This window comes from Camelus ferus, chromosome X, assembly GCF_009834535.1.
Source record: "Camelus ferus isolate YT-003-E chromosome X, BCGSAC_Cfer_1.0, whole genome shotgun sequence".
Taxonomy (NCBI): domain Eukaryota; kingdom Metazoa; phylum Chordata; class Mammalia; order Artiodactyla; family Camelidae; genus Camelus; species Camelus ferus.
Window position 1 is genome coordinate 100,849,344 of NC_045732.1, and position 26,199 is coordinate 100,875,542.

General features: G+C 32.7%; 1 pseudogene; it reads left to right on the forward strand.

Moving 5' to 3' along the window:
- Positions 1–1,784: 1,784 nt before the first annotated feature.
- LOC116661907 overlaps positions 1,785–26,199 on the forward strand; it is a 36,891-nt pseudogene continuing 12,476 nt past the window's right edge.

Sequence of the window (26,199 nt, forward strand, 5' to 3'; positions counted from 1 at the left end):
TTGTTTTCTTGAGATGCTGAAAGGTTGAAACTAAGCCTGCTTACTTAAAATCAATAAAATGTAGTATGGCATTTTAATCTGATGCAAAATGCTTGCCTTTTTTCTCTTTATGGTTTTCAGAATCTTTAGTATTTATTAGTATGTAATAAATTATTCCTTTTACAGAGGCTTGAAATAACACATTCTGTGAGTCAGCAGTCAAAAGTCCAGCCACAAGTTATTTGGGTCCTCTGCTTCAAGATTTTGTCAAGATTTTGGCTCAGTCTCTACCTCTTATCTGAAGGGTAACACAGAGTAGGATCCACTTCCAAGCTCACTTAGTGGTTGTTGGTACAGTTCAGTTGTTGGGGAATTGATACATGCAGCCCATCATTTCATTGCTAGTTGTTGTCACCTTTAGTTTCTTATCACATGGCCCTATCCATAGGGCAGCTTGCATCATGAAAACATGTACACCACAAGGCAATAACGAGCAAGATGAAAGCTGCAGTGTTTTATATTTGAATCACAATTAGGATCACTCTTGCCATATCTTTTTTGATAGAAACGAGTCATTAAGTCCACTCAAGGAAGGAATTACACAAAGGAGGCTTAAATCTTTGAAAGATGCTTACCATAGAATGTAATTTACAATAATTAATAATATCCATCTATTTAAAGATGTTAAGAACTTGAATGAATGTTGTGATTTTGTGACATGAACAATAATTTGGTGTCACACTCTCTAGATTCTAAGGTCTTTGTAATAATTTTACTTTAAAGTATATGCGCTTACCTGTACCTTATCATTTCACATCTCAAGTGTGTTAAATGTGTTCTAACATTCACCATTCACCTTTATTTCTCACTTTATTTCCAGTTTCATATTTGTATTTTTGACTTCCATGAGGCATCTGTTATATTTTTAATCATTACTTATAAAGATAATATGCTACTAAGAATTAGTAACACAGTTTTAAAAATTCATATATTGTGGCCTCTATTCAGCTTGATTATCATGAGGTATTTAGAACTCAGTTGAAGAGAATAGTAAAGAATTTCATCTGTACTAATAACTCTTAGATGCTAAAAAAATTAGCTATGAAATACCTCAGAAGAGATGATTTACTTCTTCAGTAAATATTTATTGAGTGAACACTGACCATTTGCTGGATTCTGCTTATATGAGAAAAAAATCTAATCCTAGGCCTCATGAAGCTTTTGTTATGTAGAAATAGCTGGTATGTGCTACAAGGTGCTGTGAGAACAAAGAGAAAGAAGTCTTTGTGTCCCTGGGAAGAGAATAAAGGAGACCTTGGAGGGAATGATGAGAAAAGTCTATGTATCCTGGAAAAAGAAGGTGGAGAAGGAACCATACAGTACAGAGAGGTAACTAATAGTAACAATAAAATCTAGTAAATAGGCAGTGTTTTCTGTGTGAGTATTTTGTGCCCACTTTATTTTATTCTTAAAACAATGCTAAGCAAATTATTGTTCATATCTCTGTTTTACAGATAAGGAAATCAAGGCATGATGATGTTGAATAACAGCTGGTAAGTGGTGGGTCCATCAGTCACTGAACTTGGAGACAAAGCATATTATATTGTACTCTTTTTAAGAAAGAACAGTAATTTTTCAGGAATTTTGACTCATAGCTAAGAGAAGTGTGATGGTGAAAGGTTAAGAGTGATGGCAAAAGAATGGAATAGTACAGAAAATAAGACAGAGGATATAGGTAGAGGACAAATACCAAATAACATTCCAGGAATTTTGATTTTATACAGGCTGAGCATAACAAATATAAAATGGACCAAAGTAAGATGAAGCCAAACAGCATTTAAGGGGGATGATGGAGTAATTTATATTCTAAGTGATAAGCACCTAACCTAAATTAGTGTCAGGGACAGTGAAGGAGATGGATTCAAGCAATCTTTCAGAGTGGAGTTTTCACAGCTTGGTGATTAATTAAATCACCAGCTGGGCTGGAGGAAGATGGAAGAATTTAGGATCACTCTTAGTTTATACAGTTGGTTATTGTTTACCAAGAAAGAGAATTCAACTGAAAGAAGCAAGCTTGAAGGTAATGTATCATTAGTTTGCCTATCAGTTAGGTTTAGTATGGCAAAATGATCTGTGTTTTAGAGAATAACTTATTTCTTCTTTTTCCCACCGAGCTTATTCATAAAGCTCACAAAAATGTTGGCTCTATTAAGAGACTTGTGCATTGGAACCATTAAGGGATCAGTTGCCATCTTTGTTCCATTATGCATATTTATATGTAAGTCTAAGAATGTTATGTCTCATGAATTTGGTTATGTTTTTGTACCTTGGAGAACATATTTTCTATTTCCTCTGTAATTATGTACAGTGTTTTTCACTATTAATTCCCCAGGAGCTAGTACTTTGTCTTGTTGACAGGGTAGTATTTCTGGTACATGTAAAATTCTCCTGTCATGGCAAGAGACAGATGGGCAATCAAGTAATGTTGCCACCAAATAAGATCATTTTATTGCTGTAAGCACACATTCAAGTAAACTTCATACATCCATAACTCTGTTCAATCCTTAAGATAATAATGGAATGAAATTAGTATCCCAATAGAGCAAATTTACAGATTTACTTGAAATAAAGGTGATATAATCTAAATACTTTGTAATATAGAAGGAACAGATGAAAATTAGTCTTAAGCACATGAATTTAGAGAGCAGTTATGGAAGGAAAACTACTGGGTTGAGCAAGAAGACTCCTGACAACTTGGGAATGTAATAAAGGGAATTGATGTTGCTGAAAAAAGCTGTTTAGTCAGGTCTTAATAAAGAGCATTTAATATAATAAGTGGCACAAAAAGGTCCATATTCTTCAGCTCTCCAAATCTGGAACTCTAGCTTAAGGAGAACACCTCCATATATAGAAAAATGTATCCCTCTTTATCTTAATAATTATTTGTTATTATGAAGAATTGAAAGTTAACAAAATACAACAAGTGGCTAAATTATGGGCTTGTCATTCAATGAACTATTACACGTATATTAAAAATTTTTGTAAAACTAGTTTAATAACTGGGGCAAGGACATTTGGAGTCAAATTTAGAGATTCAAGCAGCATTGCTTGAATTTCCTCTTTAATTACTTAAAGAGTTCAAAAAATCAAATCCTTCTGTTGTAAATAAAAACATATACAGATTGAATTAAAATTAAAACATGAAATCATAAAACGTTTTTAAAAAGATGTCTATTTGTTTGCAATCAGTATGGGGAAGAAAATGTAGACATAGAATTAATACCAGAAACAATGGTTGATTTGTTAGATTTGACTACATAAAATTTTATTTATTAAAAATAAAAGAAACTTGTGTACCAGTTATTGACACAACATTGTAAAGTAACTATACTTCAGTTTAAAAAACAACTTATTTATATCATCTGATAAAGAAGAGAATTTTCTCAGAAGGATAACTTTGAATTCAGAATCCTGCACTATGAGAAGCAGGTGTATATAAGTTTACTTTAAGTGTGCCCACTTAGCCTGATTTATAGAATCTCTTCTTAACTGATAAAACAACTTGGGACTGATTATCTTATAAAAAGATTCTTGACTTTTTAAAAAAATGTACAACGTACCTATTATAATAGCAAACTTCCATGTATGTACAATGATACACACATATACAGCATTTTAGAAAATGAGCACTTATTTACAAGGCAACTCACAGTTTTTCATATATATGCTTAGCACAACTAACTAAATATTTCAAATGCTTTACGTACTGCTTTGAATTTTAATTTCAGTAGGACATTCAGCTTGGATGTATAAGTTTAATACAGAGTAAACATTGTGGTCTCTTGGTGCCTAAGTGTGTGTTTATCATTGTGTCTGTAAACAGGTTTCAGGTATAAATTGACCCATGAACCACTGACCTGTTTCTTCCCTGCAGTCCTTATTAGTGGTGGTGTACATGGAATAGCAGCTATTAGGTAATGATATTTACCTCTATTTTTATTCTACATGCAATAAAAATTTTAATTTAGAAAGGCTTGTTACTGAAATCTGCTACATTGGGTACATTAGTATTTTTTTCTTTCTGTAGATACTGCCTACTTTATATATTCACTATTGTTATTTTGATGCAGCTTATCTTTTATAGAAAACAATAACGTATTAATGAATACATTCAATTAACCATGTCCCTATCTGTAATCTGGGACTTACTTTTCTGAGGATGGTTAAATTCTCATAGCATTTCAAAGCTTTTATTCTAGTCCTTACACTTAGTATTTCTATTTATCTGTGAGTCAGAATGTTAAACATTGCTTTTAAAGTCCTCTCATCTGTTTTTTTAGTGTTTTCAACTTGTTAGTTGAAATATTTTTTTTCTGTTTCTGCTGTGTCCTCTAGTGTCTAGAGCAAGATAACTGAAAGTGCTGGGTTTGTTAATAAGTACCATAGCATACCTAAAAACCTAAGTGGAGATAGAAGGATGAGAAGTGCTGTAAGTATCATGCCCTATTGTTGGTCTTGGCTACCCCAATTTATCACTGAATTATATCTGAGTATTTTAAGAGTTCACTGAACTTCTACAATACTGATTGTAGAGAGACCAACTTACAACTCATCTGACCTCCACTAATAATCACTGTCTTAACTACCAAGTATACTTATAAAAATTTGTTACATGCTTTGGATGCATGGACCAAATAAGACATTAAAAATCACTGTTTTAGAGCAGAAGATTTAATCAGAACGAGAGTATTTAGACTAGCAATAAACCATAATCCTGATAAAGAATATACTATTACACAGATATACACAGCGGTTGTTTAAGTGGGAATCTTTTTTTTCTTTTCTACTTTTGCTTTAACATATTTAGCTTTATGATTTTTTTGGGTTTTACATATAGAACCATCATTACCAATCGTATGTTCACTTTAAATCTGTTTGTGAAATAATCTGAATAATTTCTATTTAAATCCTACCTGCCAAGAAAAAGTTATTTGTACAAATGTCTTCCCTTGGACAGTCAAAACTAAGTGACTGTAGAACATATTAAGGTGATTTACAAAAGGAGAGGGGTTACTGAATATGCTGTCTGCTTTCGTACTTACTTAGCTATAGTAATATTATCCTTTCCTCACTTGACATTAGGCTTTTGTTTTCTTTACAGAATGTTTCCTTCTGCCCTTATCCTAATAGTATTATAAAAACCGTGTCCCCACTCTTCTCATCTACACTCACCTCTCTAGTAAACTATGTCCATTCTATTACCATCTGTGGATTGATAACAGTTAACTATCTGTTGCTACCCCAGATCTTCATCCTGAATTTTATATCATACATAAAACTTAACATCTCACTATGGATGTACATATGGTACAAAACTACCTATTTAAAACTCCTCATCTTTGCCGTCCTACCGCTAGACTTCACCTTCTATTTCTTTATATTGCTTATTAGATAACATTAGATACCTAACAGAAACCTGTGAATGATTTTGTTTTCTCTTTTACTCATTTGAGCTCAGATACCAAGTTATGTAGTTTTCCAGATCCTGTGCTCTCTTGAATCTATCTTCCCCTATTTTAGCTGTTGCTTTTTCATTTCTGGCCCATTAACTCTCATCTAGCTTATTATCTTAAAGGAATAGATTTCACAGACACTCAAACCTATGGTAAACACTGTAAAAAGTGACGTATATGTATATGTATGATCTGATTTGGTTTTGGTTTGGTTTATCTGGAGAAATCATTTTTTAAGCAAGAATTTGAATTATAGTGAGAAATTTTAAGATTGTGTAGTATTATTTATTCGATAAAGGCAATTGCATTACTAAAATTTTTTTCTTATGTGATTTCTTAGGGAACAAGTGCGTTTTAATGGCTTTGAAATTTTTCTCTTTATTATTTATCCTGGAGCATTTGTTGATCTGTTCATTACTCATTTGCAACTTATATCACCAGTCTAGCAGCTAAGGATATTTTGTGCAGGTAAAAGACTTTAAGATTATATTTTTAATCTTTGTATGTATGTTGATATTGGTTTTCTGGAAAGTATGCTCCCTATAAATGAAACCTTCTTATTTTGCAGTTATATATTTCTCTTACAAGACTTCTAGTTAAAAGAGAGTAAAAACATTCAATTCAGGCAACCAAAATATAGTGAACATAATACATCAGCTGAAATATAGTGAAATTTGTATGAAATCTAGAAAAAACACAAAGAGCTAACCAAGTGATGAATCAAAATAATTCAGGAGTGAAGATGGTATAGTGTGGAAGGTTAGATAGATGAGTCCTTCTTTAGTTGTGGCTTCTCCATAGAAGCAGAACCATTAAAAAGAAATGACAGACACACACACCATCTATATTCATATATATATCTATATCTATAATGTGTATATCTGTGTATATATATACGTATATGTACACAAATTTTACAATTTTTGCAGCTGTTTAATAAGAGGCCATTTTTTCTAGGTCTGGCTCTGAAACCTAAAATCCCCAGTGCAAGTAGATGGAAAGAAAAAAAATGGATTTTAACTGGCGATTGTAGGGTCGATCTGGAACTCTGGAGCACACATTATAACTTTTTTCGAGCTCTTTTGACTTGTTTATTTTTGGGGTATCCTGCAGGAGAATTGGGAATTACTCATTTTGGAGCTAAACACATATCTGAACCAGAAGTTAAGGAAGGAACTGGCAGGATCTGAAGAGCTGTAAGTTCAGCTACTCACCATCACGTAATGTGTGACCTGGCAGATAAGCAGTAATTGTGTGTGTGTGCAGCAACAGTGCCTTCTTCTCCACACTGAGTTTCATAAAACATAAACATAGCAGCTGTTTCACATCCAGTCTTACAAATCTCATGCAAATGTCTTGTGCTAGTGCTAATCTAGATCTATAAAGAGAATACAGTTATGGATTGTTCTAACTTAAAAAAGTTGACACAGACAAATGTATCATGCTCCTATATTTATATGGGGAAAACTGAGACAAAACTAATGTGGGATTAGAATTCCTCAACATTACAAATATAAGAGCAACACAATTGTATAGGCGAAAAGTAAAACAATTGTGAGGTTGTTAATACTATTAGTTAATAGTAAATACTATTTCCTCAGAATAGAAATGAAATATTAAGAGACAGTCATTTCAGTCATCTCTCAGTACATGATAGTAAAATATTAAAAATCAAAATATCTTATATCTTAAATAATATGGTTAGTAAAAAATTCTTACTAAAAAGTAGGGACTGCTTGATACTTCATAATGATAGAACACTCAGAAGCATTCCTACTAAGATCCAGATAAACATGCTCACTAACAACCAAGTATTACTGTTATTAAATGGTAGTCTAGAAGTATTAGGTCATGAAATAAGAAAAACTGTAAGACATATATATACATATATATATGGAAGGAACATATGTTTCTACATCTAGGATTGTGTATTTGAGGGAAATAAATTTATCAGAAATTTTACAATGTAATGAAGAATACAGAGATGGTCACAGATTAACATTTGAAAAACTGGTTTGTCTAAGTAAAAATTGTAATTTGAAAATGTGAAAGAAAAAATTTATAGTGATAAAAATAACATTAAAGAATAAATTTGGAAAGGAAACTTACAATAGGTAGGTGACTCATTGACTAGTTCTCGATGAGGGTATGAGAATATAGTTACTCCACATAAAAAGGAAATTTCACTGGGTGACTTATGAGCTCAATTAATCCTTTTTCTCATAGTGTTCCTGAGTATTACCAATATAGTGGTTTAGTATGGTCATCAAATTAGGACTAGGTAAATTCATATCCTTGGATCCCTAGAATGATGACAAAAATGAAAATTGTGACAGATTTCTATGTATACTTGTGAAAAGATTGCTTATAAAAAAGAGAGTAGGTGAAGGAAGTGCATGTGTTCCACTATGCTCAATGCCACTAATCTATCATGGGCAAATCTTTAATCTAGAAGAATAATCTGTTGCCACTTGCACGCCTCACACCAGAAACAGGAAACTGCCCAGAGAGTAAAGAATCAATATGGTTATATGCTCCTACATTTGTTCATGTAAATTATTTCTGTTCATAATATGTGAATAGGAAGAGACATGTATGAGGAGATACCATTCTTAAGAGGGAAAGATAACTGAGGAACAAGTTTCTGGGCAGTCCTAAAAAAAAGTCTCAGGAAAGATTTAAAAGATACAAAGAAGAACCAAGTGGAAATTTTAGATATGAAAAATACAACAACCGAAATAAAAGTTACACAACTGACTTAGCAATTGAACTAAAAGTGTTATATTTTTCAAAATGTTTCTTAGTTGTCCTAAAATTCTACAAATATCCATATAATATACTAGTCTTTTTGTTTTCATAATACTTTTAATGAAGTTTTGAAAGTAGGAGGGGGGAAAATGTGAGTATGGTGTATAATCCTCAAGTGAGGAAGGCTTGATATAAAGGAATAATTTAGGAAGATACTGTTAAATTGGATCACATAAAAATTAAAGTATCTGTAAACAAGACTCTAATTCAAACCAAACAAAAAACTCAAGGGGAATATTATAGTACCTATTATAAAGGGCCAGTTTCTTAAATTTTTAAAGACAATTAAAATTTGGTAATTAAGAGACACTCCAGCAGAGTAGGAATAAGCATGCACTTAACAGACAAAAGAAATACAAATAGGCTTTTATTAAGCATAGAAAATATACAAGACTATTCAAAAAGAGATACAGATTTAAACACTAGCATTTCAGTTTTCACCTAATAGATTCACAAAAGTTAAAATTTTGGTAAGTTGTCTGAGAAGCTAGGGAAATGGATATTTTTATGTTCTAATAATGGTTATTACAAACTCATTGCACAAAAATTTGTCAAATTTAAGAATTTTTTTTAACTTGGGATACAATTCAAGTAACATACAATTCATCACTTAAATTGTACAATTCATTAGTTTTTGTATCTGTACAGTATTATGGAACCATTTCAGAGGAACTCCAGAACAATTCCTCTGCGTATACAGAAACCACAGGCACATTAGCAGTGATACCCTCTTTTCATCTTTCCCTATCCCCTGGCAATCACTCCCCTGCTTCCTGTCTCTGTATGTTTATCTAGTTTGGACATTTAATGTAATGGAATCTTACAATATATAACCTTCTGCATCTGACTTTTTCACTTAGTTCATCTACATTATTGCATATTATTAGTGCTTCATTCTTTTACATGTTGAATAATATTTTGTCATATGGCTATATCATATCTGGTTTATATGTTCATGAATTGATGGACATTTGGATTATTTCTACCATTTTGCTATTTTAAGTAGTTCTGCTGTGAACATTGTGTGCATGTGTTTTAACACGTGTTTTAAGAATATTTGATTATATACCTAAGAATAGAATTTGGGAGTTGTATGGTTCATACATTTGGTACACATAGTTTTCACTGAAATATTCTATTTCTAAGTAATTTCCATACCTGACAGCTTTCGTGAATTAAAGGTATGTAAGTATAAACAGGGCTATTAACTGCCCTGTTTGTTATTGTGAAAGTTAAAGTGATAAATTAAATAAATGATCTTTAGTAGGGGACTTGGCAAATAAGTTTATATATTAATAAAAGGTATTACTCTGCAGGAGATAACAGAATTGGGATATGTATGAATGTGCGGGTATAAAAATGTCCAAAATATGAAAGTGAAAAAGCAACTATCGAATCTAGTAATAGAGTACCACTGTTTTTTTTCTAACAATGTATCTATAAAGATACAATTATCTCTATAATCTCTATAAACAATAGAAAAAAATATATATTGTTAACCTACTGTGTGCTGGGCTAGACCTGTTCTGAATTTTCTAAATTATAAATAAAACAATATGGAAGAACATTTTATAGTGTGAAGAATGTATTTGCTGGGATATTGGTTTGGCTACTCTAACAAAACCTAAAAACAAACAAACAAAACTAAAGGTAACTGTGGCTTAAACTCTTTTTTTTTTTTTTAATTTACTTTTCTCTTTTTATCTGAGGGGAGGTGGTTAGGTTTTACTTTTTAACTTACGTTTAGAGAAGATACTGGGATTTGAATCCAGGACCTTGTGCATGCTAAGCATACACTCTACCACTTGAGCTATAACCTGCCCCCGCTTAAATTTTTAACAGACATTTCAGATTTAAGTGGTTCATTGGTGATATATTTCTGTGATTTGAAGACACAGACTCTTTCTGTCTTGTTATATCTGCTATTCCAAACAGGCAGCTTTTATATCATGAGCATAATATGTCTTAGAAGACCTCTGTGTGTTTATCTGTGTGTGTGTGCCTGATTATGTATGTGTGTCTAGGCAGATAACCAAGAAGCATCACAGGCAAACACTATACGTTCCTCACTACAGTAAATATATGTAATACCTAATTTTTAAAGCTCTATTTTTATTTTTAAATGTTAAAATTTGAATTTGGGGATGACTGCAGTATTATCTCCTTTTTTAAAAACTTGAGATATAATTGAAATAAAATTCACCATTTTTACCATTTTAAACACTAGTGCCATATATTCAAAATGTTTTATAGCCACCACTTTCTAACTCAGAACATTTTCATCACTCTAAAACAAAACCCGATAACCATAAAGAATCACTTCTGTGCCAGCCTTTCCATGGCAGCCATTAATCTGAATCTTTCTGTCTATGAATTTACTATTCTAGATATTTATGTATAAACAGACTTAATCAGCCAGTGGGCTTTGTGTCTGGCTTCTTTCACTTAGTATCAGGTTCCTAATGTTGTAACATTATTAGTACTTCATTATTTTTTATTGTTGAATTATATTATTTTATATGTATATAACACAGTTGTTTATCCTTTCACCAATTGATGGACATTTGCCTGGTCTCCACCTTTTGGGTCTTACAAATAATACTGCTATGAGCATTTGATGCAGAGTTGTTTTGAATGCCGATTTTCAGTTCTCTTGAGTTCATATGGTTATTTGGGTCATATGTTAATTTGTCTTTAACTTTTTGGGGAACCATCAAACTGTTTTCCACAGTAGTGGAAATATTTTATATTGCCACCAATATTGTATAGTGTTCAAATTTCTCCACATCATTGTCAACAGTTTTTACTTTCCTCTTTAAAGTTTAGCCATCCTGGTTAGTGTGAAGGTATGTCTCATTGTGATTTTGATTTGCATATCTCTAGTGGTAAAGATTTTGGCCATATTTTATTTACTTGTTACATATAATATAGGATATTACATGTGTATCATATTCTAGGTATTTATCAATTTGTCTATTTATGTATTTGTTTGGAAAAATGCTTAAGTCCTTTGCCCATTTTTGAATTGGGTTGTATTTTTGTTGTTGTAAGGTATGTGTGTAGTCTGGATATTAAACTTTTATCAAATACATACTTTACATATATATTCTCCCACGTTAGGAATGATTTGTCACTTTTTTGATAATGTTCTTTAATACACAAGTTTTTCATTTTGATGACTTTAGTTTATCTATTTTCAGCTTTGGAGGTTTGTGTTTTTGATGTCATATCCAGGAAACCATTGCTAAATGGGAGATCATAAAGATTATTCCCTATGTTTCCTTCTAAGAATTTTATTTTATAGTTTCAGCTATTAATGTAGATTAATTTTTTCATGATTTGATTCATTCATTTGTTTTTCTTTGATTCACTTTTAGATGATTCATATTATAGTGTGAGGTATCAGCTCCAGCTTTATTGTTTTGCTTCAGGTATCCACCTGTCCTGGCACCATTTGTTGAAGCAACTTTTCTTTGCCCCATTCTTGGCATCCTTGTCAAAAATCAGTTGAATGTAGATTAATGGCTTTATTTGAACTCTTAATTCATTGACCTGTATGTTCAATTGTAGGGAGTTAACACACTGTTTCCATTACTGTAGCTTTATATAGCAAATTTTGAGTCAGGAAGGATACATCCTACAACTTTGTTATTTTACAAGATTGTTCTATATATCTAGGATCTCTTGCTTTCAATCTGAATGTAAAGATTAAATTTCCCATTTCTGTAAAGAAGGCTCTGGGGATTTTAATAGGGATTGCATTAAATCTATAAGTCATTAAAGTAGTCCCATCTTAACAATATTAATTATTTTGGCCTGTGAACATGGATGTCTTTTTATTTATTTAGGTGGCTTTTAATTTCTTTCAGCAATATTTTGTAGTTTTCCAGCGTATGATTCTTGTGCTTCTTTGGTTAAATTTATTCCTATTTAATTCTTTTCAATGTCATTATAAAAGGAATTGTTTTCTCAATTTTTTGAATTATTTAGTGCATTTGCTATAGAAATGCAGCTGATTTTTGTGGGTTGATCTTACATATTGCAAATTTGCTAAACTTATTTATCATCTCTAGTAGTTTTTTTTGTTGTATTTTTAAAGGTATGCTAGGTATAATATCATATCATCTGCAAATGGAAATAGTTAATCTCTGTTCAACTGAGGTATCATCGGTCCATTTTGGAGAATGCTCCATGTGAACTTGAGAAATTTGTATTATTTGTTTATTATTAATAGAATATCCTGTATATTTCTGTAAGCTCTAGTTGGTTTATGGTATTCAAGTTTTCCATTTGCTTGTTTATGTTTTGTTTAGTAGAACTTCTTTAATATGTCAGCATATGTCATCATGTTTTCAGTCGTTATTTCTATCTGCTTTCCAAGACTCTGATTAGTCATGTGTTCATATGTTTGACAGTGTCCCTCCCAGAGTGCTTTAGATTTTTCTTTTCTTATTTTTTAAATTCTCTTTTATTTCTTCTCAGTTGGGTAATTTTAGTTGACATTTGAGTTTCCTGAGCCTCATTTCTGACATGTCACATCTGCTGTTCTTCTGGTGAACTTTTTACTGTAACTATTGTACTTTGTAGAACCAGAATTTCTATTTTTTAAAAAAGTAATTTCTAACTATTTTTTGATCTTCTTTATATAGTGAGAAACCATTCTAATGATTATCCTTCTTTCTTTGTCCACTTTATCCTTTAGCTCTTTGATTAGATTTAAAATAGTCAATTTTAAATTTTTGTGCAGTAGGTTAAATGTATGTGCTTCCTTCGAAGCAGTTTTTGTTTATTTCCATTTTTCCCCTGTGAGTAGGTAATACACTTTTGTTTCTTTGCATGCCTTGTAAATTTTAGTTTGAAACTGAACCTTTTGAATATCACAATGTAGCTATTTTAAAATCATACCTCCTCTGAATCCTATCTTGTGTGTGTCCACTGAGCTACTGCTTCATTCGTTTAGTAGTCACCTATGGATTCAACAGAGACTTTCTTAAAAATTTTGTGGTCCTTGCAACTGCATTCTCTGTGTATGGAGTTTTAGACCTTTAATACTTAGCTAAGTAGTTTACATCTCTGCCTTAATCTTTACTTTCTGCTTGCCCAGAGACTGTAAGACAGCTAGAAGTTCTTCTCTGGTCTTTTCTGTCATGTACTCAGGACTGGGCATGTCAAGGTTTCTAGATTCCTGGGAATATATGGCAATTTTTAAAGCCCAAAGCATCTCATTCCTTAGTCTTGCTTTTTAAGTTTTTCATTTTGTTAATGGTTATCTTCAGTTGTTATCTCCCAGATTCCAGGTGGCTATGCATTTGCTTTTAATGTTTTCAGGAAACTAAAGCATTGCAAGTTACAAAATATAAGGACAAGTCCCTCTTAGGGAACCGAAAAATGTCAAAATGATCACATTTCTTTGAGAATAAAGTTTATTCTGCCACCTCTGGTACTAGAAATCTATGCCAGGATTATGGGCAACTGTTTTGTTTGCAGGGAGTTTTTTTTAATAGCTTGTGATTGATCTGTTCAACTGATCTATTTCTTCTTGATTCAGTTTTTGTGGAGTGTATGTTTCTAGAAACTTGTCCATTTATTCTAATTTGTCCAATTTATTGCCATATAGTTGTTCATAGTATTCTCTTATGATTTTTTGTATTTCTGTGGTGTTGGTTGTAATTTCTCCATTTTTGTTTCTTATTTTCTTTGTGTCCTCTCTTTTCTTCTTGGTGAGCCTGGCGAGAGGTTAGTCAATTTTGTTTACTCTTCAAAAACCATCTCTTGGTTTGACTAATTTTTTTCTATTGCCTTTTTAATCTCAATTTTATGTATTTACTCCCTGGTCTTTATTGTCCTTCCTTCTGCTGACTTTAAGTTTTGTTTGTCTTCTTTTTCTAATTCTTTTAGTTGGTAGGTTCAGTTATTTATGTGAGAATGTTCTTGTTTTTTGAGGAAGGCCTCTGTCACTATGAACTTCCCTCTTAGCACTGCCTTTGCTGAATCCCATAGATTTTGTGTGATTAGGCTTTCATTATCATTTGCTCAAGGTATTTTTTAATTTCTTCTTTCATTCCATCACTGACCCATTGGTTTTTTAGCAGCATGCTGTTTAATCTCCATGCTGTCATTTTTTTCTCATTTGTTTATCTGTGGTTGATTTCTAGTTTCATGCCATTGTGGTCAGAGAAGATGCTTGGAATAATTTATATCCTCTTAAATTTGTGAGGCTTCTTTTGTGCCTTAGTATTTGGTCTACCTTATAGAATGTTCCATGAGCCATTGGAAAGTATATTCTGTTTTGGCAGGATGTAAAGTCTGAAAAGTGTCAACCAAGTCCAACTGTTCTATTGTGTCATTTAGTGTCTCTGTTCCCTTATTGATTTTCTGTCAGGAAGACCTGTCCAATGATGTTAGTGGGATGTTAAAGTCTCCTACTGTTTTTGTGTTCCCATCAATTTCTCCCTTTATGTCTGTTAGTGTTTGTTTTATATATTTAGGTCTCCTGTATTGGGTGCATATATGTTAATGAGTTTAATATCCTTGTATTGCTCCTGTAATAATTAGATAGCTCCCAAACCCCAGCCCCACCTCCACACGTATGTTATGCTGGCCTGTTGTAAATACCCATACTCACCCCCGCAGTGCGCCAGAACTCTGCTCATTGCCTGTTCATTCCAGAGACATGGGTCTACAAAGGCACCTGTGGGAAAAATTCACCCTCTGCCTGCAGCTATAAACAAATCTCAGTCCCACCTGTGAAGTTGCAAGGCTGCTGGGTATGGATTCAGCTTTCAGCCCCACCTCCATACAGTACCAAAGGCTATTACTGAGTCCTGCCACTCTTCTTGTGAGAACACACCAACAATGGAGCCAAGCAAAGAAAGCGGCTATGGCCTGGCTGTATTGCACCCCTCACCCAACCATGCACACCAGCAGTAGTGCTTTTTTTATGGGGGGGGGGTCCAGGCTGTTCTGTCCAAATACCCACAGCCAGAACTCACACTGCCCTACCATCCTCTGATGCTGCCTCTGCAGTGGGCCCTAGCTCTTTCCCTGAGCGCATCACCAGTCTCCAGCAGCCAGTCCCAACTTGTCCCTGCTGGCTTGTGTCTAGGGCTGGGGATTACAGGGACCTTCCATGCCAGTCTTAGTTAGTTCTGTCTGCCAAGCAGCTGCCATTTTGTCATTTGAGCCTTAGAAGCTCCACTTCTGTCCCTGCTGACCTCCTGGCTGGAGAGGGGGGTGTCCCACCATGAGGATGCCTTTCTTCCAGTGCTGCTCCCTCCCTGCAGGATTGATCCCCCACCAATTTTTTTTCTCTTGCTGGATTTTAAAAGAACCGTTCTGTATTTCAAAGTAAGAGACCTTCTGCTAGAGTTCAGTAGGTATTCTATACATTTCACTAGATTTGTAGATGTAATTCTTGGTGTATTTGTGGAGAAGGCAAACTGTGAGTCTCTCTATTCTGCCATTTTTGCACTTCCCCCTACCCCATACTTACTCTATTGCAACATTTATGTTGTATTAGCTAACAGGTCACATACTTATCACTTTATATGTGAACAATTAGGATTAGTCTTTTGGAAAGTTTTATGAGAATAATACAGTTTTGTTGTCTATAATCATCAAACTGGGTGTCTAGGCTTATTTATCTATTAGTACCAAGTCTCCCATTATCTATCCTTTAGCCTATGGTAAACATCATTTTACTCTCTGCTTTTATGATTTAGGTTATTTTTAGATCCCGTATGTAAGAGGTATCATATAATATTTGTGTTTCTTTTCATGACTTACTTCACTTAGCATACATTTCTGAAGGTCCATCCAATTTCTTAAAATGGTAGAATTTTCTTTTTTCTACTGGCTTAATAGTATTCCAGTATGTGTGTGGGGGTGCATGTATTATGTCTTCTTTATTTGTTCATCTGTTCGTGGATACTTAGGTTGTTTCTGTATCTTAAGTATTGTATATAATGCTGCAGTGAACATGGGAGTGCATATAACTCTTTAATAAGCTGTTCCCGTTTCCTTTCTGTATGTACCCAGAAGTGTGCTTCTGGATCATATGCTAGCAGTTCTATTTTAAATTTTTTGAGGAACCTCTGTACTGTTTCCCATAGTGGCTGAACCAGTTTATATTCCCATCTACAGTCCCATCAGCAGTACACAAGGGTTCCCTTTTCTCCACATGCTTGCCAGCATATGAGATCTCATCTTTTTGATGATAGCCACTCTAGGAGACACAAAATGATAAGTCACTGTGGTTTTGACTTTCATTTCTTTGATAATTAATTATGTTGAGAATTTTTCATTATACCTCATGCTGTTTGGATATCTTCTTTGGAAAAATATTTGGTTCCTCTGCTCATTCTTTAATTGTATTGTTTGGAGGTTTTGTTGTTGTTATTGAGTTGTATGAGTTCTTCATAATTTTGGATAATATCCAATACATGATTTGCAAAAATTCTCTCCCATTCTGTAGGCTGTCTTTACACTTTATTGATTGATACTTGTGCTGCAGAAACTTTCAAATTTGATGTAGTCCTACTTGATTTTTTTCTTTTTTTCTTTCTTGTGTACTTTTGGTGGCATATCCAAATAAAATCACTTTCAAGGTCAATATCAAGCAGTTTCTTCTCTATGTTTTCTTCTGTAAGTTTTAAAGTTTCAGGTCTTAAGTCTGATCCATTCTGGGTTAATTTTTGAGAGTGGTATAAGATAGCAGGCCAGTTTCATTTTTTTGCACATGATTATCCAGTTTCCCAAAACTGTTTTTGGAAGACACTATCTTTTCCCCACTGAATGTTTGTGGATCATCCATTAAATTTTAGTTGGCTGTATATATGGCAGTTTAATTCTAGATTCTCTGTCTGTTAAACTGATCTATTTTTCCTATTCTAATGTCAGTATCATACTGTTTTAATTATTGTAGCTTTGTAGCACAGTTTGAAATCAGGAAATATGATGCTCCCAGTTTTGTTAGTTCTCATTATTGCTTTGGCTCCCTGGGGTCTTAATGTAGTTCCACCCAAATATTAGGGTTGCTTTTTCTATTTCAATGAAAAGTGGCATTGGATAGGACTTGAGTTGAATATACAGATTATTTTGGGTAGCATGAACATTTTAATAATATTAATTCTTCTAATTCATGAACAGGGATGTCCTTTCATTAGTGGTGTTTTCTTCAATTTCTTTTAGCAACATCTTATAATTTTCATTGCTGCAGATTTTTCAAAGTATCTTTTCCAACAGTTGCATGCAACTAGAGACTGATAACAGGAGGAAACCTGGAAAATAAACGAGTATGTGGGAAGTAAACAACACACTCCTAAACAATCAATGGATCAAAAATGATCAAAAGAGAAAGTAAAATATATCTTGAATCAAATGAAAATGGAAATAAAACATCAAAATTTGTGGGATGCAACAATCACAGTACTAAGAAGGTATTTTGTAACAATAAATGCCTATATTAAGAAAAAAGAAAGATCTCAAATAAATAGCCTAACTTTTTAACTCAAGGAACTAGAAAAATATGAATAGACCAACTCCAGATTTATCACAAATATGGAGATAATAAAGATCCGAATAAAAATAAATAAGAGAATAGAAAAAAAGAAGAGGCTAACAAAGTTGAGTGGCTTTCTTAGGAGATAAACAAAATCAACAAGTTTTTTTTTTTACCAAGACTTATGAAGGAAAAAGAGAAAAGGCTGAAATAAATAAAACTACAAATGAAAGATAAGACATTACAACTGATACAATAGAAATACAAAGACTGCTATGAACATACAAAGAAAATACTATGAACAATTATACACCAACAAATAAGGCAACCTAGAAAAAATGGACAAATTCCCAGAAAAACAATCTGCCAAGTCAGAATCATGAAAAATAAATAATCTAACAGATGAACAACAAATAAGGAGATTGAAACAATAATCAAAAGCCTTCTAACAAAGAGAAGTTCAGGACTAGATTGATGGCTTCACTGGGGAATTGAACCAAAGATTTAAAAATGAATTAATGTCAATACCTTCTTAAACTCTACCAAAGAAGTGGACATTCCCAAATTCATTTCAGGAGGCCAGAATTACCTTAGTACTAAACTTATGTAAGAATTCTACAACAGAAGAAAACCCAGGCCGGTATCATTTATGCATATAGATATAAAAATTTTAGCCAAATACTAGTAAGTTGAACTCAACAGCACATTAAAAGTATTTTATATCATGATCAATGGGAGAATGCAAAACATTGGTAAATGCAAAATGACTCACAATAAGTAAATCAATAAATTTGACCAACCATTTTAATAGAATGAAAGGCAGAAATCATGGTCATCTCAATAGACATAGAAAATTATAATTTGACAAAAGTATTTCTAAAACACTCTTTAGCAAATTTGTTATAGAAGGAACATATGTCAACATAAAGTGAACCTTCACTTCCCCTTATAATAATTAACTACCTGGCAGCTTCAAGTCTGTAGCTTCATCATAGTGACAGATTTTCTTTCCTGTGGTCCATAATACCAGTCTTAAATCATAAATAATCCATAGGCAGAATTTTCTACTTACACCCCAGTCCTGGGATACTTATAATTTAAAGCAAGATAAAATTGAATAACTTAATCTAAATCCTTTCTGTTATTTGACTATTCTTTGACTTAAATTATGAAAAAAAAGGAAAACAAGACATGCTGTCACAAATATTTAGCATTCTTCCAAACTTCTAGCCGCTGCTGTCAGACCAAAAGGGAAAAAGTTGAGATATAAGATATATGTGTGGTATGTGTATATATACATATAATATGTGTATCACATACCTCTGTATGTCTTTATATGTAACATATATAAGATTGAAATATAAATCATTTCTAGCAGATGATGTTAAAACCAAAAGAAGAACTCCAGGATTAAGAAATCCTAAGTGGAAAGTTAAGTTTGGTGGTTATTTACAAAATAAGTTAAAAAAAATGAGTGATAGTGTTCCTCTGTATATGAAGTTCCTCCACATACTGAAATGGGGCAAAAGTCCAATTTAGAAAGTAATATATGTGAAGAAAAAATTCATAAATTAACATTTACAACAAATAGCAGGAGCTATATAGTGAAAACAAATTTTTGGTGAAGTAAATAAAAGTTTTGAATAAATGGATCAATAACATGATCCTATATTAGAAATGTAAAAGTATGGATACTCCTTGTTGCAGTTAGTATACTGTCATGTAAGAACAATTGTCATGTTCACTGGAAAGAATAAATGAGTCAAAATCAAAGTAAGTTAAAAGACATGCCTTGCATAATAAAACCTAAAACACAGTTAAATAGAGACTACACCCTCAAATACGTATGTATATAATCTCAGGTTTGAGAAATCTCTTACCACAACTCCAACAAAAGTAGATTATATAATGGAAAAGACTTGACTACATAAAATAGTTTTTGAATTTGCATATACCTAAAAATTTTATAAGTTTAAAATTTAAATTCTCTGCAAAATATGGAGTACATAACAACAGCAACAAAAAAATATAGTGAGTAAAACATTTTTAAAAACAATTAGAGATTAATCTCTCCAAAATTTAGAGCCAAAGACTATCACTTAGCAGGTATTAGAATGGTTGTTCCTAAAAATAGTAATAAAAAATTCAGAAGATAATACATGTTTTGTGAATGTGGACAAATATGCATTACTGGCGGGAATATAAAATGGAATAGCCACTGTGGCAAACAGTATTGGGGTTTCTCAAAAAAATAAAGTAACGACTGTATGATACAGCAATTTCACTTCAGAGTTCCTGCAGGAAAGAATTAAAAGCAGGGAATAGAGAAGTATTTGTACACCCATGTTCATAGCAGCATAATTCACAGAAGTCAAAAGGTGCAGTTGACCCAAATGTCCATTGATGGATGGATGGATTTATAAATAAAATATAGTATAAACATACAATGGAATATTATTCATGTTTGAATCAGAGAGAAAGGATCAGAGACTGCTCATCCGCGGAGTCAGGTTTATTGCGAGAAACCTGCAGAGGGGGTCTTCAGTTAGAAAGGAGCCCACTCTCTGTGTACGAGCTTGGTTATTTATGCCTGGGGGTAGGAGCTTATTGGTGGGTTCTTATGCAAATGAGGGATGCTGAAAGTGAGAAGGGCATGTTAGATGAATTCTCCCTCCATTAGTTCTCACTCAGGTCTGGGGAGGGTTTTACAGGCAGAAGGAGATTTTACTAAAGGCAGAAGTTGTGGCTTGCAGTCGGCTTGGCTCACCCTGAAATGGAGGCTGGTCACCAAAATGGAGTTGGTCTTGTCTATCAATTCCTCCTTCAAAAGGAAGGAAATTATGACATACGCTATAAAATGGATGAACCTAGAAGACATGCTACATGAAATAAGTCAATCACAGAAGAACAAATACTGTACAATTCCAATTATATGAATTACACTAGAGTAGTCAGAACCATAGAGATGAAAGTAAATTGAAGACTTCCAGGTGCTTGGGGGAGAGGAGAATTGGCAAGTTATTGTTTATGGGTGCCAAGTTTCAGTTGAGATGATGAGAAAGTTCTGAAGATGGTAGTAGTTATAGTTGCACAATGTTATGAATCTTAATTCATGGTCTGAATTATAAATTTTAAATGGTTGAAATAACAAATTTTGTGTTACACATATTTTATTTTTTAAAAACTGCATCCAACAAATGTACATACATAAAAATGATCTTCCTCACAGAGAATCAATAAAATGACTTTATTGATCTATTAAATGGATAGACATTTTGTTTCTGGTATTATTCAGTTTTAATAATACCCAGTGTCAGTAGGGATGGAGAAGAAAGATAATTCCATACACATCTGGTGAGATCGTGAGTTGTTAAAGCTCTTCTGGGGGACATTTTGATGACGTATCAAAAATGTATTCATATTTAATCTTCAGTGAAGGCCTTCTTTTGTTGTCTCATTTTTAATTAGTGGAATTTATCACAAGGAAATAAGGTAAATATTCAGTGATGAATATGCATCATAACAAACAGTTTAATTGTCTAACTCTGGGGGACTGTTCTGTAGATTATTGTATTCATACATGACAAAATATTTAATGATATGGAAAGTTGTTTGCAATATATTAAAAATGTTACAGAACTGTAAGAAGTTCACCTAACAAAGTTTCTTTTAAAACTTAAAAAAATATTCATTCTGATTTTGAAATTAATGGCATAGGAAAATGATGATATGAATTCTATTAGTGTTAAATTGTATTAGCATGCTCATTCTTTAATTTAAATATCTGAAATGAAAGACTCCTCTAAATGTACATCAGCTAACTAATAAATAGATGCATCTGCCTCATATCTTCTCATTACTTTACTAATTTGTCAGATTGTGCAGTTGTTACAAAATCCAAATACCTACACTCTCCATGCCCTAGACTGTGCTAATTCCTTTTTTCAGGTGTCTGGCATAATTTTATCCTTGCACTCCTGGGTATTTTAGCTATTGTTCTCCTCCCTGTAATTCTCTTGCCATTTTACTTCACTGGAGTTGGGGTGCTTATTACTGATGTCGCTAAGGTAAATAACGTTAATAATAGAGCATTTAAAAAAATCAATTTGTGGTTTAATTAGCATATTGTCAGTACTGTTTATTCAAGTTTTCATAATAAACAGAATGTGTTTTTTCTGAAGAAATAGCTATTTTTATAATTTCTGAAGTAATTACTATTTTTATAACTACAGGGTTTTTTTTTTGTTGTTGAAGAATTTCAGATCTGATCCATAATGATTTGAAGCACATTGGGGCTTTTTAAAAACTGCTTTTGCTCTTAGTTTAACAGATAATATTAATTCTCTATCTGTAGTTAGTGAATAAAAGGCATCTTTTAGCTTTATGTTTGCGTCCTGTTTCTGAGCAAATGTATTTACTTCTAAGGAATAAATGAGAAACCAAGGCTTGCTACCCAGTACTTACAATAGAAGTGTTAAGGTAATGTCTTTTAACTCTTTATTTCTTAATCTTAATTGATAAACTGCTGCCATGGCATTAAGACTTTTATTCAGACATTGGGACAGGAAAATTACCTATGAACAGCAATTGGCTTACATGATTTATATTGCTAAGAGTTTTGTCTGCATATTTGAGACTGTATTTATTAAATAAATATATGTTTTATTATGTTTATAATTTTACCTATTTAGGAATAGGAAAGTGAAGGCCACATAGGAAAATGATGACTAATTTTACTGAAAAACATTTTTTTCAATCTCAACAAAGGATAGGTAGATTATCCAGAAAGAGACTCCATAAAGAAATATATGGTTTGGACAACACAGACAAAATGGACCTAACAAACATTACAGAACATTCTCTTAAATAACAGCAAGAATATACATTTTTTTTTCTTGAAGGCACACAGAACATTTTCCAGGATTAACCATAAGTCAGGAAATAAACCAAGTTATAGAAATTTCAAGACTAACATCATACCAAGTATCTTCTCTGACTACCAGGGCATAATACTAGAAATCAATATCAAGAAGAAAACTGAAAAAATCATGAACACATAGAAATTAAACAACAGTCTCCTGGAATGACTAATGGATCAAGGAAGAAATTAAGGAAGAAATTTAAAAGTTTCTTGAGACAAATGAAAATGGACACAAACATAACTTATGAGATATACCAAAAGCACTTCTCAGAGAGAATTTCAGAGCAGTAACTGCTTACGTTAAGAAGCAAGAAAGACTCTAAATAAACAACCTAACTCTACATCTTACAGAACTAGAAAAAGAACAAATAGATCCCGAAGTTAACATAAAAATAGGAAATAAAGATTAGAGCATAAACTAATGAATGAAAGAACAGAAAAATAATAGAAAAGATTAACCAAATTAATGGTAATTCTTTGAAAAGATAAGCAAAATTGACAAACCCTTAGCTAGACAAACCCAGGGGAAGAAAGAAAAAAACACAAATCAAGAAAATAATGAATAATAAATTATTAGTAAATAATAATGAAAAAGAAGACATTATAACACATACAACACAAATTCAAATGGTCATAAGAGGCTGTTACGAACAACTACAGGCATACCTCAGAAATGTTGCAGGTTCCGTTCCAGACCACTTCAGAAAAGCAAGTATCACAATAAGCAGCTCACACAATTTTTTGGCTTTCCAGTTCATTTGAAAGTTATGTGTACACTAAACTGTAGTCTACTAAGTGTGCAGTAGCATTATGTCTAAAAAATATGTTAATTAAAAAATACTTTATTGCTAAAAAATACTATTGCCTCACAACACAGGATTGCCACAAACCTTTAATTTATAAAATACTCAATATTAACAAAGCACTTGAAACAAAGTATGCCTGTATATACCAGCAAACCAGACAATCTAGAAGAAATGAGAAATTTCTTACAAATATATAACCTGCCAAGACTGAATGAGCAAGAAATTTTAAAATCTAAGTAGACCAATTACTGGTAAGGCTATTGAATCAGATATGAAAAATTTCTAAGGAAGAAAAGTTCAGGACCAGATGACTTCACTGGTGAATTTTACCAAACACTTAAAGAATAATTAATGCCAGTCCTTCTTAAGACTCCTAAAAAATTAAGAGGAGGAAACACACCCATACTGATTTCATGAGGCCAACTCCATCTTGATATCAAAACCAAAAAAGGGTGATACTAGAAAAGTACATACCAGTATCTCTGATGAATATAGATGCAAAAATTCTCAATAAACCACTACCAATGAAATTCAGCAGCACATTAAAAGGATAATTTTCCATCATCAAATGGGATTTATCTCTTGGATGCAAAGGTGGTTTAACATACACAAAATGAGAAATTTAAAAAAATTCTTTGAGACAAACTACAAAACACAATCAAACAAAATCTATGGGATGCAGCGTAAGCAATCCTAAGGGGGAAGTTCATAGCAATACTGGCCTTCCTCAAAAAACAAGAACAATCTCAAATAAACAACCTAACTTACCAACTAAAAGAATTAGAAAAAGTACAAATGACACCTAAAATAGGCAGAAGGAAAGGCATAATATAGATCAGGGAGGAAATAAATAAAACAGAGGTTAAAAAAAAAAAAGAAAAATCAATCAAACCAAGAACTGGTTTACTGGAAGTATAAATAAAATTGACAATCCTGTGGCCAGGCTTACAAGAAGAAAAGAGGACACAAGTAAACAAAATAAGAAAAATGGAGAAACTTCAACAAAAACTACAGAAATACAAAAAAAAAAAATCGTAAGAGAATACTATGAACAACTATATGGTAACAAATTCAAAAACCTAGAAAAAATGGACAACTTTGTGGAAAGATACAGTCCAGCAAGACTGAATAAAAAAAAAAAAACCATAATTTGATGGCTCAATCACTAGAAGGGAAATAGAATCAGTTAAACACAAAACAAAACAAAACCTCCCTGCAAACAAAAGTCCAGGGCCAAGTTGCTTCACCGGGGAATCTATCAAACATACAAAGAAGAACTCTTATCAATCCTTCTCACTCTTCCAAAAGACTGAAGAAGACAAAAGACTCCCAAACTCATTCTATGAAGCCACCATCAACCAACTACTAGAGAAGAACACTACCAAAAACGGAAATTACAAGCCAATATCTTTGATGAATATGAATACAAAAATTCTCGAAAAATATTAGCAAACCAAAACCAGCAACACATTAAAAAGATTGTACACTACAATTAAGTTGGATTAATCTCAGGGACTTAAGGATGGTTCAACATACACAAGTCAATCTATGTGACAAATTAATAAAAGAAAGGACAAAAATCACATGATCATCTCAACCAATGCAGAAAAAGCACTTGGTAAAATTCAACATCAATATATTATGAAAACTCTTACCAAGGTGGTCACAGAGGGAATATATCTCAACATATTAAAGCCATTTATCAGAAATCCAAAGCCAATAAGATACTCAGTGATGAAAAGTTGGAAGTCTTCCCACCAAAATCTGAAACAAAGCAATGATGCACACTATCACCACTTCTACTCAGCATAGTAGTAGAACTCCGAGCCAGAGCAATCAGGTATGAAAAAGAAACAAAAGGGTTCCAAACTGGAAAAGAAGAGGTAAAATTGTCACTCTGTGGATAACATGATACAATATATAGAAAACCCTAAATACTCCACACAAAAACACTAGAGCTGATACGGGCATTCAGCAAGGTAGCAGGATACAAGATTAACATATAGAAATCAATATTGCATTTCAATATACTAACAATGAAATATCAGAAAAAGAAAGTAAATAAAAAGGTCATATTAAAATTGCATCAAAACATAAAATACTTAGGAATAAACCTGAACAAAGAGAAAAATTTATGAGCAGAGAAGTATAAAACAATGATAAAGGAAATGGGAGATCATTTAAAGAAATGGAAAGACACCCTATGCTCTTGAATTGGAAGAATTAATATTGTTTAAATGGCCATAATATCCAAAGCAATCTGCAGGTTTAATATGATCCCTAACAAATTACCCAGGACATGTTTCACAGAACTAAAACAATAATCCTAAAATTTATGTAGAATCACAAAAAGACCTAGAATTACCAAAGCAATCCTGAAGAAAAAAAACTAAAGCTAGAGGAATAACCCTCCCAGACTTCAGATAATACTACAAGGCTACAATAATCAAAGCAGCATGTTATTGGTACAAAAACACATACAGATCAGTGGAACAGAATAGAGAGCCCAGAAATAAACCCACACCCCTACAGTCAATCTTTAACAAAGGAGACAAGAATATACAATGGAGAAAAGATGTTTCTTCCACAGAGGTGTTGAGAAAGCTGGACAGCCACATATAAATCAGTTGAAGTTAGAACACTCTCACCCCACACACAAGAATAAACTCTAAG